General features: G+C 46.1%; 1 protein-coding gene across 1 annotated transcript in view; it reads right to left on the reverse strand.

Annotated features, from left to right (window-relative positions):
- SREBF1 (sterol regulatory element binding transcription factor 1) overlaps nt 1-13761 on the reverse strand; it is a 68863-nt gene that overhangs the window by 28056 nt on the left and 27046 nt on the right.

Raw genomic sequence — 13761 nt, forward strand, 5'->3', positions numbered from 1 at the left:
TGTGTGTGTATATTTTTGTTTTGTTTTTTTGGTGAGGCAGTGAGGGTTAAGTGACTTGCCCAGGGTCACACAGGTAGTAAGTGTTAAGTGTCTGAGACCAGATTTGAACTCAGGTCCTCCTGACTCCAGGGCCGGTGCTCTAACCAATCATTTATTTTTAATAATATTTTCCCCAAATGCATTTAAAGACAATTTTTAACATTCGTGTTTTAAAATTCTGAATTCCAATCCCTCCTTTCCCCCGCCCAAAGACACTGAACAGTTTGATCCAGATTATACATGTGCAATCATGCAAAACATATTTCCATATTAGTCATCAACAAGCATTTATCAGGAGACATCATGATACAGGTGACAGTGGCTAGGAACATAACTGAAACCAGAGAGCCCTGGATTGTCAGCAGGTGAAACCCTGGGCAAAGTCACTGGATCTATTAATTAGCATGTAAGCTCATTCTTGAAGTCACAGAGAAGGCACCAACCTGAACTGGCGGGGGGGGGGGGGGGGGGGGGGGGGGGGGGGGGGGGGTGGGGGGGGGGTGATTTGCCGAGCCATTGAGATCACAGGTCCTATCCCTGTATATACTTGGGCCAAGCTTTTCTTCAAAAAGCACCCGTAATTTGATCAGAGGAGCATAGCATCTCCAATTATTATCTGTCCCAAAGCCATCAGTGGCTCCCTACTACCTACATGAATCAAGATCAAACTCATCATTCGGTCCCAAACTTCTCACTTACTATTCCTTGCTCATATCCTGAACTCCAACTTAACTGGGCCCCAAACATACCCCATAACTTCACACCTTTCAGATTTTCAGTCCTTTAGCTATTCTAATTTAATTCTAATCCTTCCTTCAAGGCACAGCTCAAACATCCCCTCCTGAGATAATTTGGATCCAGAACTGAAAGGGATTTTGGAAATCATTTAGCCCAAATTTTTAATTTTATAGTGAAGGAGATTGAGGCCCTGAGAAGGAAAATAAACCTTCAAAAGATCAAATAGTTCAAATCTTCCAAAAAGCCTTCCTCGGGCCCCCAGCCAGAAGGGATGTCTTCCTCTTCTGAAGGTACATTTAACTTTGACATCCCACCTTAAATTAGAGGTTGAGTTATAAGTGTTCTTATCCACCAACCAGACTCTAAGATTCCGGTGGGCAGGGAAAATGTCTCACATAGGGTGTGTGCCCCAAAAGTCTTAGTGCCATTTAAAGATATTAATAGCTTTTTATTTTAAGCTATTTAAGCTATTAAACTTTTGAGACACCTTGTACCCTTAAACACCTATCAGACAGGATATTTGATTAATAGGTATTAATTTATAATAAGGTATTAATAGATACTTGCTAACCACATGAACACACACATCCAATTCAGAACACCTGAATCAGGACTTATTTAGGCCATCAAACATCTGGGTCAGTTCTGTTCTGGCCTTCCAGGACCCCAGCTCCCACTGTGGCCTGGCCTAACCATCTATCCTGCAGCAATGAGTACTTCACAAAGTGCCCCTCACCTGGGCCTCAGAAGGTGTCTAGAGCAGGAGCCCAAGGAGTCAGGGATGCAGCAAGGCCCCGAATGAAGAAAGGGAGGAGGTGAAAAGGAGGAGCCAAATTTCTGGAACACAGGCTTCCAAAAAGCCCACTTTTCAAGCACTAACCTTAAGCAAGAAGAAAAGAACTCTACTCTGGCCCCAAGCCAACAGCTCTGAGCAATACCAGCAGGAGAAGCAGTGTTTATGGTGGATACTGGTTAGCCTTGGCAGGAAGGGAAGAAAAGGAGAGAGAAAAACAAAATCGAGAAAAAGAAAGCAGTAAATGGGGGAAAGAGGAGAAGAGAAATGGAGAGGGGCAGAGAGTGAAGGAGAAGGGAAAGAGGAAGGTAGGACAGAGAAAAGTGAAGATTTATGGACATACAGAGCAGGAAGAAACAAGACAAATGACCAACGATTTAGCTGAATCTCTCCTTTGAACTGATGAGGAAATAGGCTTCGCAATTTGCCCAAGGTCACAAGTGGAGTTTGTGCCAGAGCTTGAGCCAGGCCTCAAGTCTCCCTACTATTACAAATTAAGAGAGGAGGGAGGGACAAAGGAGAAAAGGAGAGAAGAACGATATAGGAAGAGAGGGAGGAAGGAACAGGAGAGAGACAAAGAGGAAAAGAGAAAACTAGAGAGAAATAATAGGGATGCAGTGAGAGACAGAGAGAACAAGCTGACATTCTGAGAGAGGGGGATAGCGATAGAGAGACACAGAGACCAAGATGAAGAAGGGGAGAGGGGGAGGAAAAGAGATGGGGGGAGGGGGAGATACTGAGAAACAGGGGCAGGGACACAGAGAGGGACAGAGACAGAGACAAAGACTAAGAAGGGGAAAGGGGGAGGAGAAGAGAGGAGAGAGGGAGAGAGAGAGAGAGAGAGAGAGAGAGAGAGAGAGAGAGAGAGAGAGAGAGAGAGAGAGAGAGAGAAGGAGAAAGGGAGAAAAAGGCAGAGACAGAGAGAGAAGGCAGAGAAGGGAGAGGAGAGAAGAAAGGAGAGAAGTATAAGCAGGTTCATAGTGTGTAGGAAGCCACTAAACCATCAAAGAAGTCTAGTGAGGCACTTCTTGGTTGCCTAGAACTAAACACAATTTGATAAAGTCTGGAAGGGATCTTAGAAATCACACAGTCCCAATCCACCCAACTTTAAACATGAGTTAAGAGAAGCCCATAGAGGTGAATCTGCTTGACCAAAATCACAAAGCTCAGTGGCAGCTCTGGGGCAAGAAGCTAAGTTTTCTAATTTTCCTTCAAGTCTGGTTTTTGTTTTTTGTTTCCTTCTATTGCCTCCCTCAGGAGGTGCTAAATAGGCCTCCTTCTCCCTTAGGGAAAGAAAAAGGGGTGGGGTGTTTTCTTGTGGGTTTTGCCAATTGGCAGAGCCTAGGAAAATTCTGATACTTTCTCTTCTGTCTCAGAGGGGAGGAAGAACCCAGGGTTCTGGTTAGATCTACAACCTCCATTTCTCATGGCCCTCTCCACCAAAGACTCACTTGACCCACCCTTTCCAGTGATACCCAACCTCCGGCCCTTCCTTTATTTACAGCAGGACTGAAATCTCACTTCCTTCAAACCTTCTGGAAGGCCTCGCTTTTCTCCTTCAGTCACAAGTATGCTCCTGCATCCCACAGGGACTCACTGTCAGTCCATTTAAGCATGTCTATTTCCATCCCTGAGAAAGCCTTTAGTGGTAGACATAGAGGAAGGCCCAAGTTTAAGTCCCACCTCTGACACAGCTAGTTTTGTGACCCAGGACAAATCGATGACAGAGACAACTCTTAAATAGCAAAGCACAATGAAAATTTACATTGAGTTTCTTCATCAGGATTTCCCTAGGGCCTACATATCTTTCTCTCTCTGTCGGAAGACACCCCCCACATCCCCCCTCCCCAAAGCTGTCAGGTAACTCAGTAGATAGCCTCCAGGTATGGTAGCTAGGTGACACAGTAGATAGAGCACTGGCCCCAAAGTCGGGAGGACTTGAGTTCAGATCTCACCTCTGACACTTACTAGCTGTGTGATCCTGGCAAGTCACTAACCCCAATTGCCTTAAACATCTGGGGCCATCTCTAGTCATCCTGATGTATACCGTGCCACTGGACCCATATGGCTCTGGAGAAGTGAGGCTTGTTACTTTGCACAGCTCTGCCTCACTTAAATCCAATTCACTGAAAGTCATGATATCACCCCCAAAGTTATGGTCGTCTTTGAGAACAAAGGACAAGCATCAGCAACAACCTCCAGGATGGGTCTGGAGGCAAGAAGATATGGGTTCAAATCCTGTCTCACTTACTAGCTGTGATGCCAACCAAGTCACTTAACTGCTGTCTGCCTCAGTTTCCTCCCTCGTAAAATGGGAATCATAATAGCACTTACCTCCCAGGGATGTTAGGAGGATCAAATGACATATTTTGCACAGTGTCTGGCAAACAGTAGATGATTATGAATCGTGTTCCCCCTCTCTAAAATCCTTCAATTCTACCTTAAATTATATCTATCTCGGCAATTAGGCTTCTTTTTGGTGAAAAGGGAAGGATAGTTTTTCCCATTCTAGAAATGTTATCTTTTGATCCCCCATACCTACTATAGATTCATGAGCACATTTACTCTTAGAATCACAGAATAAGAGTTTAGTTTAAACCCCTAATTTTACAGAAGAGGAAAGTGAGGCACAGATATATATATGTGTGTGTGTGTGTGTGTGTGTGTGTGTGTGTGTGTGTGTGTGTGTGTGTGTGTGTGTGTGTGTGTGTGTGTAATTTTTTTAGGTGGCCTGTCTAAGACTACACAATTTACTTAGTGGCAGAGCAAGGGTGAGAAATCAGATCCAATGAGTTAGTTCCTGCTGACTCCCTTAATGATCTAATCATGTGAATACGGTCAACCCAGCTACAAGAAAGCTGGATTTGCTCTGAATGCCCTTTGGTGGTGCAATTTAGACCTTGCTTCAAATGCTCCATTAGGGGGCCAGCTGGGTGGTTCCATGGATAGCACAACAGCCCTGGAGTCAGTAAGACCTGAGTTCAGATCCCACTTTGACACTTACTAGCTCCTAGGCTAGTCACTTAACCCCAACTGGCTTCCCGAAAAAAAAAGGAAAGGAAAAGAAATGCTTGCTTAGTATACAACTGGCTGCAATTTCGCAAGGAAGAAAATTCACTGGTTTAGGCTAGTGGACAGTGTGACACTTTCCCTCTTTCTGATATTCCCTTCTCCCTCCATGTGCCCTTGGTCATTTGAGGGTTCTGACCTTGCCTAGGTTATCTTTCATAAACCATCCTTGAATCTTTTAATGCATATGTGCTGCCTCCCCTGGGGACAGACACAACTTGTACCTGGAAAAGGACATATCCTCAGATTTGGGGTGTCCTTCCCTAGCTACTACTTAATCTGAAGCTCTGCAGACAACAAAGCACTCTCTGCTTAACCTTGAGGACAAGGGGTCTACAGCTAGGATACAAGTCATTCAAGCTTTGCTGAATGTTATAGAGACAACTCAAGAGAAAGGAATAAACATCACAACCCTGTTTCTCATGTGGTGGAATGGTAAAACTGAAGGTCGTCCAATCCCAGCTCTTGCTGTGTGACCTTAGGCACAATGTTTAATCTCTCTGATCCTTATTTGCCTCATCTATAAAATGGGGGGAGTTGTACTCTCCCTGCCTAGCTTCCAAGTGCTTCAAGAAGAATAAAATGTTGTAAAAGCACCTTTAGTTTCCAAAGCCTGCATACAGTAACGTATTATTTTTATTATTCAAAGGACTTGGAGGTGGTAGAGGGAAAGAGAGAGATAGCTTGCCTGGAAGAAATAGACTGTGACATTTGGAAAGCTATGTCAACCCAAAAGCAGATGAGCCATTTATTTGTTCCCTGTTCTCCAAGTGTGGGCCTTCCTCAACACCTTCTCATTCCTCAACTAATTTATGCACCCTGTATTTCCAGGTGAAGCTTTCAGCCCAGGCCAATGAGTTTCTTTTGAGAACAGAACCCAGTGAAAGCAAGCACCCACAGGAAACTGTTAAGGGGAGTGTTAAATCAGGCAGAGAAGGGCCAACCCTGGCATAGCTTTCATGGTGACAAATGGGCCCAAATGGTGACCAACCTAGTAGGTATGGACATCTTCACACTTAGCTATGCTGGTCTTCTGGTGGCAGCCTGATCTGGGAGCCTTTTGAGCTTGAGTTAATTCAAAACAAATAACACTTTGATAGTTATATTGTATCTCATCCTTTCCAATGCATCTGTGCATTCATTATCTCATCTGATGTTCACAACAGCTTTGTGAGAGAAGTGGGACAGAGATTGGGTATTGTCATTTTACAAACAGGGGAAACACCCTGATGAGAGTGGTTTAGTCAAGATCACAGAACTAAAGAGTGGCAGGATTAGAATGTAGATCTCCAGGGGGCAGCTAGGTAGCGCAGTGGATAAAGCACCAGCCCTGGATTCAGGAGGACCTGAATTCAAAGTCAGTCTCAGACACTTGACTTACTAGCTGTGTGACCCTGGACAAGTCACTTAACCCTCGTTGCCCCACCCAAAAAGAATGTGGATCTCCTAGCTCTCAGCCCAAGGAGGAATAAAGTAAATTCACACCAGGGAGTGTCTTAGAATTCTGAAGGGCATTTTAAAGCTCAGGCACTGAGAGACCCAAACCCTCTTTATTCCTTTCCTTTCCCTTACATGTTCTTTGCTCCGTCTCTCTCCCGGAGCTGCTTCATAAATACAAGACCCAACTGCTTGCTTGCCCCATTTGCTTCGCTTTCTCCCTGCGTATGACCAGGATGAAGGAAGGGACATCTCTCCTCCCTGGCCAAGTACTTGATTTGTGCAACAGGGAGCCTCTGGCCAAACTCTTACCTACTGAGGCTGAAGCCCGACTTCTGCCAGCTGGGCCAAGGCTCTACCCTAATTCTCCACGGAGAATCCTCTCACTAGGCAAAAAGTACTTTCATGTCCCCAGAACACAAGCCCAGTTCCTCCTGACTCCCCACAGCTCACTGCATATCACCACCCCAGGTCAATCAGAAATACCAGTGTCCTGTACAGACACTTAATGAATGTTGTTGAAGAGAATATTTGTTTATTTGAGGTTAGTCAGGAAGTTTTTTTTACCCTAGTCTGGCCTAAATGGGGTCAAAGAAAGGTTGGGTTAAAAAGTCCTGCAGCCTGGAAGTGCTTATTGACACCCTTACCTGACTGGTTCTAGGGCTCAATGACCTCTCTAGGCATCTCCTGGTTTTAAGAGTGAAATTCTAGGGAGCAAACCCCAAGGTTTCACCAAAACTGTCCCTGCCGCCCCCCCCCCCTCGCCTCTTTCCCCCCAGGGCTGAAAGGTTCAGTCCTCTTTCCCTCTTCTCAAGGACTTCATCTGCAAAACTAGAGGAAAGAATGCCTGCAATTGCCAAATCTCCAATTGCCAAAACACACGAGGCAGACGTGCCCTTGGGAAAACCTAGCCCTGCTGCCCCCCTCTCCCCAACAACAGGGAAACTTAAGAGTGAATAAAGCAGTACTGCTTGGGGCAGCCTTTGCACCCCGTGGGTACTTACTCCTAGCCAAAGGGATCCAAAAGCACTGTTCCCGTGTGACCCTCACCGGGGGAGGGGAAGAAATAACCAAAAAGACCCAACTGCATAGAGTTGAAGGACAGGAGAGATAATGGTAAGGAAACGGGATGCGATGGGGAAATGGGGACTGCATCCGCAAAGCAAACCCTGTCCCGGGAATCCCATCTCTCCGGGACTCCCGAGGACCCTGCCGTGAGACCCCCATCACCAACCACCGCCTTCCCAGAATTACTAAACAGATCACTATCCCCAAAAAACTGTTCTCTGGGAGGGAGGGAGGGGCCCCTGCTCCCTATCCCCAGTTTTATTTTCCTGGGGTGGGGAAATGATGGTGGGTGAAGAAGGTACATGCTCCATGACCCCCTACCCCCTCCGCCAGCTTGCAAAGACGAAGTCCTGAGAAAATGGGGATTCCATGGGACACGGGGTCCCCTGCAAGCAGAAGGGAGCGGGTGGAGGGAGGGAGAAGAGAAAGGGAGAGAAGAGAGATACCTTCAAAAGTGCAGTCCATCACGACGCCCCCCCACCCCCGCGCGCGCGCCGCGCGCCTCCCGCCTGCCCGCGTGCCCCGGGTCCCCGCCGCGCGCCCGCGGTGCTCCCCGCTCCGGCTGCGCGCGCGCACACACACCCCCTAAAAGATAAGACACAAAGTAAAGCTGTCATCTGGGTCGGGTTTTTTTAAGGCACTTTTTTTTTTACCCCCTCTCTATCTCTCCTCCTCCATCCCGCCCCCTTTCGAGACCCCGCCTCCCTAGCCCCGCCTCCTAATATGGCCCCGCCCTTCCTTCCTTCTCCTCCTCCCCCCTCCTATTCTCGCTCTCTAGCTCCCTCCGGGAGGAAGTGAGCCCTGGAATTGTGAATCACGACTGGAACATGAGGTGATTCTCCTCCGCCAATCAGCGGCCGCGCCACCCGCCTGGCTACCGGCCCCGCCCCGCCCCGAGGCCACGAAGCTCCCCCCGCTACTTCCTCAGCAAAGGTGAATGGGCCGGGGTTACTCTCGGGCGTTCAGCCTTCTCCCTCCGCCCAGGCTGGGGAAGGGGGGGCGGGCCTGGGTTACTCTCGGTCACTGGCGAGACGGCGACCCGCGGTCACACGTGTTGACTGCCCTATTAGCCGCTTACTGTATGACCAGCGCAGTGCTGAGCTCCCAAAGACATAATAATAATACCAACATACTATTATGATTGACATACAGAAAGCTCTTAAGTCTGCAATGCGCTTTACATAGGTTAGTGGAGCAGGGAACATCCCCATTTTGCAGATGAGGAAACTGAGGCTCAACTACCTTAAGCATATTGCCTAGGGTCTAGCAGCACGTGTGTGTGCTCGTGTGTACGCGTGTGTGTAATTAAAGTTCTCATCTTCCAGCACACTCTCCACTCCACCATGGTCTGGAAATAGAAGGGACCTTATTATTGGTCACCTAGTTCAACCCCTTTAATTTTCTTTCTTTTTCTTTTTTTTTTTTTAAGGCAATTGGGGTTAAGTGACTTGCCCAGGGTCACACAGCTAGTAAGTGTCAAGTGTCTGAGGCCGGATTTGAACTCAGGTCCTCCTGAATCCAGGGCTGGTGCTTTATCCACTGCACCACCTAGCTGCCCCCTGTTTTCCTCATCTTTAAAATGAAAAAGGTTGACTGGGGCAGCTAGGTGGTGGACAATTGTGCTAAGCTCTTTACCGATATTAGCTCATCGATCTAAATTTGATTCTGAAGACCTAATAAGACCCCGGAGCTGGAAGGGAGTTTATAGCTCATTTTACAGATGAAGAAACCAAGGGGAAGGGAGCTGACATCACACAAGTGTGAAATGCAGATTTCAGCTCCCAGGCATCTTCCCTGGCAGTCTCCCATGCCTGGACAGGTCTCCCTCCTTTGCTCCACTATAGACCACCCCCACCCCGTTTCCTTTAAATGCCAACTAAAATCCCACCTTCTATCAGAAGCCTTCCCCAACCCCTCTTAATCCCAGCCCCTCCCCTCTGTTAATTATCTCCTATTCATATTTTTAAATTATTATTTAATATTTAGTAAACATTATTTTGTATGTAGCTTGCTTAGTATGTTTGCATGTAGTTTCCTCCACTAGACTGTAAACTCCTTGAGGACAGACGCCATCTTTTCCCTCTTCTTGTATCCCTAGGGCTTAGCATAGTGCCTGGCATGTAGTAGGTGTTTAATAAATGTTGGTTGGTTGATTGCATCCAGATACTCAGAAGGGGCTACTTGCTCATTTGAATTTCCCCTAGCAGCTAAGGCAATAATAAAGCAGGGATTTATGCTGACTGAGCTTTAAAGAGCTTTACATATTGTTGCAGCTAGGTGCCACAGTGGACAGAGAAGTGGCCCTGAAGTTGGGAGGTTCTGAGTTCAAATTTGACCCCACTTACTAGCTGTGTGACCCTGAGCAAGTCACTTAACCCCAATTGCAGTATACATCTCAGGATGATTCAGATGGCTCTGGAGGAGAGAGTGAGGTTGGTGACCTTGCACAGCCCTCCCTCACTTAAATCTAATTCAGTGCAACTCATGACATCACTGAAATGTCAAGAATGAAGGATAAACAATAACAACATACTATTATCTCCATTACAGTGTCTTGTCCAAAGTGATCACATAATGAATTATTGTTGAATTGATTGGAGGGGCACCAGAGAGTAGTGGAGAGTGTTGATCTGAACTCAAATTCCACCTGGGATCAGCTAGTCCTTTGGCCTCTAACAAGTCCATCTGAGCTTTCCTTTCTCGTTAAATGAGGAAAACATCAACAGGGGTGCCCACTTTCAGAATGACCTTAAGCAATTCAAATAAGATGCTGTATGAAAGAGCTTTGTAAACCACATGAGGTTACTTGGGCAATTATTATCCTCACTAACAGGTAGGTTAAAAAAAAAAAAAGCTCTGTGGTAGTCTCTTCCATTTTCCAACTGTGTAAAACTAAGGCACGGAGAAAAGGTAAAGAGACTGGAGACAAGGTGGAAGAATTGCCTCCTGGGACTTTCGGGAACAGACTGGATCAGGCTTTTACCCACCCTTGTGGGTACCTGCCTCTAGAAAGACCCCAGAGCAAACCTGGCAGCAACAGTTTCCTGTGGTGGTAGGAATAACACTTGGCCTAGGTTCTCCAGTCAATACTTTGGAGGCAAAATTACATGGTTGGATTTCTTGGCCTTCTGGACATAATTGTTCTCCACTCCTTTACCTCTGAAAACTGGGAAGTTTCTTCTTCCTCTCTACCCCCAACTTCTGTCAACAAATCCTTTAAGCCCTCTGGATTCCAACTTTGTAAGAGCAAGGCATAAGAGTACTTCTGCAGTCTGCCCAAACAACGCAGAACAGAAGCAAAGAGCCAATTAGGTTTGGCTTCCTTTAAAGACTTAAGGACTCAAATTCTTATCTGATGGCATTACCCATGAACTGCATCATCTAGGTAAAGTAAAATGGGAAAGGAAGTGAGCCAGCCATGAAGCAACCGTAAGGGGAAATGGATGGACAGGCTGAAGACTACACTGATACCCACTTAATATCAAAAGACCTTGTGGTGGGGCAGCTAGGTGGCGCAGTGGATAGAGCACTGGCCCTGGATTCAGGAGGACCTGAGTTCAAATCCGACCTCAGACACTTAACACCTACCAGCTGTGTGACCCTGGGCAACTCACTTAACCCCAATTGCCCCCCCACACACACACACACAGACCTTGTGGCTTCTAGCATTCTAGGTAGATGGTTTTCAGATGATATGCACATGCTTTCAAGAAATTCATGGAATTAAAAGGGATGGATGAGTTGCAATTTCTCCCCAAAACCTTCATCAGCTCCCTATCCTCTAGGACAAAATATAAACTCTTCAGCCTAGCATTTAAATCCCCCCAACAGGCCTTTTCCAGTCTTAGTTAACATCATTCCCAACCATACCCTATGTTCTGGCCAAAGTGCAATATTAGCTGTTCCCTAGAAGGAAGCACAGACAAGGAAGACAGTTTTGAAAGTAAGGAGGAGAATTTATTATATACTCTTAAAAAGCAAGAGAAGTGAAATGGATTTAGTTTCATATAGAATTCTCTTTTTTGTATGACGCTATGTGTATAGAAATGATCTTGCTTGTTTTAGTTCAAAATAAAAAATAAATTCTTAGGGTTCCCTAAGCTTTCAACTGTCTCCTGCCTCTGGGCAAGCCTTCATCCATCTCTGGGGATATATTTCTTGGCTCTGCTTTTCTTTTTGTGTGTGTGTGAGGCAATTGGGGTTAAGTGACTTGCCCAGGGTCACACAGCTAATAAGTGTCAAGTGTCTGAGGCCAGATTTGAACTCAGGTTCTCCTGAATCCAGGGCCAGTGTTTTATCCACTGCATCATCTAGCTGCCTCTCATCTCTGCTTTTCTTAAAGGTAGGGAATAAGCATTTATTAAGTATTTGCTACTATATGCCAGGCGCTGTGCTAGATCCTCAAAAGTAGGTGCTCTTGTGATCTCCACTTTACAGCTGAGAAAACTGAGGCAGGCAGTCACACAGGTAGTAACTGAGACCACATTTGAACTAAGATCTCCCTGACTCTAGATCCAGTGCTCTACCCACTGCCTTCAGAATCCTTCCAGCATGTCAAGGTTCAGCTCCAGGCACTTCTTCCTCCTCCAATGGTTCCTTGATTCCTCCCAGCCCCTTCCAGGTGATTATCTCTCCTTCCAGAAGTGGCCTTCTAATCTATGTACATGATATGTATGATCTCATGCACATCTTCCCACTGGCACCCTAGGGTGTTAGTTAGCTCCTTAAGGTCAAGGCCTAAGTGTTTCTGTGTAAGCCCTCTTGTCTTGTTTGTTTAGCTAAACTGAACTGAATTGGATAGTTGGAGGGAGTTCCCACATATATGAAAGTATGAAATAAAGGTTAGAGGCTCCCAGTGAATTTGTGTCTCCTGGAGTTGTCTACATTTTAGAGGTGGGTCAGGGGCAGCTAGGTGGTGCAGTGGATAGAGCACTGGCCCTGGATTCAGGAGGACCTGAGTTCAAATCCTGTCTCAGACACTTAACACTTACTAGCTGTGTGACCCTAGGCAAGTCACTTAACCCCAATTGCCTCACCAAAAAAAAAAAGAAAAGAAAAGAAAAGAAGAGGGTCAGCCAGGAGAGAGTAAACATTTAAACTGAAGGAATAAGCCTCTAATAATGTTAGAATTTCAGTTTTCAGAAGGCAGGCTGGGGGAGGGGAGGTAGGAGGGAAGGGAGGGTATATTTTTTGGAGTTGGCCATTCCTTGGTGCCAATTCCCTACCCTACCCACTCACTCTCTCACACCTCATTCTTTAAGGAAATAGTTTACTAAGGAGTCTAGTCCGGGGGCAAGAACAGAGGTTTGGGAGTTGGGAATCTTTCCTCTTCCTAGTTATGGGAGACCTGGGCAAGTCACTATTCTCTCTCTCTTTTTTTTTTTTTTGTGGCGAGGCAATTGGGGTTAAGTGACTTGCCCAAGGTCACACAGCTAGTAATTGTTAAGTGTCTGAGGCCGCATTTGAACTCATGTCCTCCTGACTCCAGGGCTGGTGCTCTATCCACTGTGCCACCTAGCTGCCCCACAAGTCACTATTTTCAATGCATTTCAATGCAAGCAGCATTTATTAGGGCTTTCAGCATTCCAGGTGCTTGAGAAACAAAGACAGAGAGTCCTTGACTTCCAGGAACTTTCATTTGTGGTGGCATAGTATATAGATTGTTGAACTTGGGCTCAGAAGACTAGAGTCTGAATCCTGCCCTCAGGCACTTACCAGCTATGTGACCCTGGGTAAATCACTCCCTCCTCATGCCCCCCCACCCCCAAGCCTCTATTTCCCTATCTATAAAATGGGGATAATTAAAGCATCTACCAGACTGGGTGATTGTGGGGATCAACTGAGACAACCTAAGTAAATCCCTTTGTAAACTTCTAAATCACTATATAAATGCTAGCGATTTACATTCTGCCAAGGGGAAAGCATCATGCATGGCTGAGTAAAAATACTAAGTTTGGGGGTGGGGGTGTGCTCAGGAGGAATTAGAAGAAGCCTTTTGCAAGAGGTGGGCTGGCCTTGAAGAGCCAAGCATTTCAAGAGGTGGAAGTGAGAAGGGGAAGATATTCCTGGCCTGGGGAGGTGGGGATGAGGGGGGCAGGGAGAGAAGGGTCGAGGAGATGGCATCTTGAGTGGCTGAGAAGCAAATAGACTAGTGTGGCTGGAATGCAGAATGTAAGGGGTGGGGGGGGGGGAAGTAATGTGAAATCGACCTGGAAAGAAAGGTTGAGGCCAGCTTGTGAAGGACTTCAGATCCCAAACTAAGAGGTTACTGATTTATCTTAGCATCAAAAGTGATGTGGGATGGAATTTAGGGTCAAATTGATCGTGAGTCGTCCCAAAAGAATTACAAGACTCAATGACTCAGTTTCCCAAGTTTTATTGCAATACTGTGAGTGACCACAGGGAGAGAACCAGAAAAGTGGAAAGGTGTCTCTTGAATAGGGAAAGGAAAGACAGTTATATTTATAGTATGGATAAATTGATTATCAGTCTCATTATAATAATCTCCGCCTTAGGGCTGTCAGTGTATTATTGTTATAGTTAAGGTCTCTCTGACCTGCCTCTTTACGTTCTTATGGGTGCTAATTAATGTGGGTAACAAGAACCTAGGCCCTGAC

This window comes from Dromiciops gliroides, chromosome 1 (genome assembly GCF_019393635.1).
Source record: "Dromiciops gliroides isolate mDroGli1 chromosome 1, mDroGli1.pri, whole genome shotgun sequence".
NCBI lineage: Eukaryota > Metazoa > Chordata > Mammalia > Microbiotheria > Microbiotheriidae > Dromiciops > Dromiciops gliroides.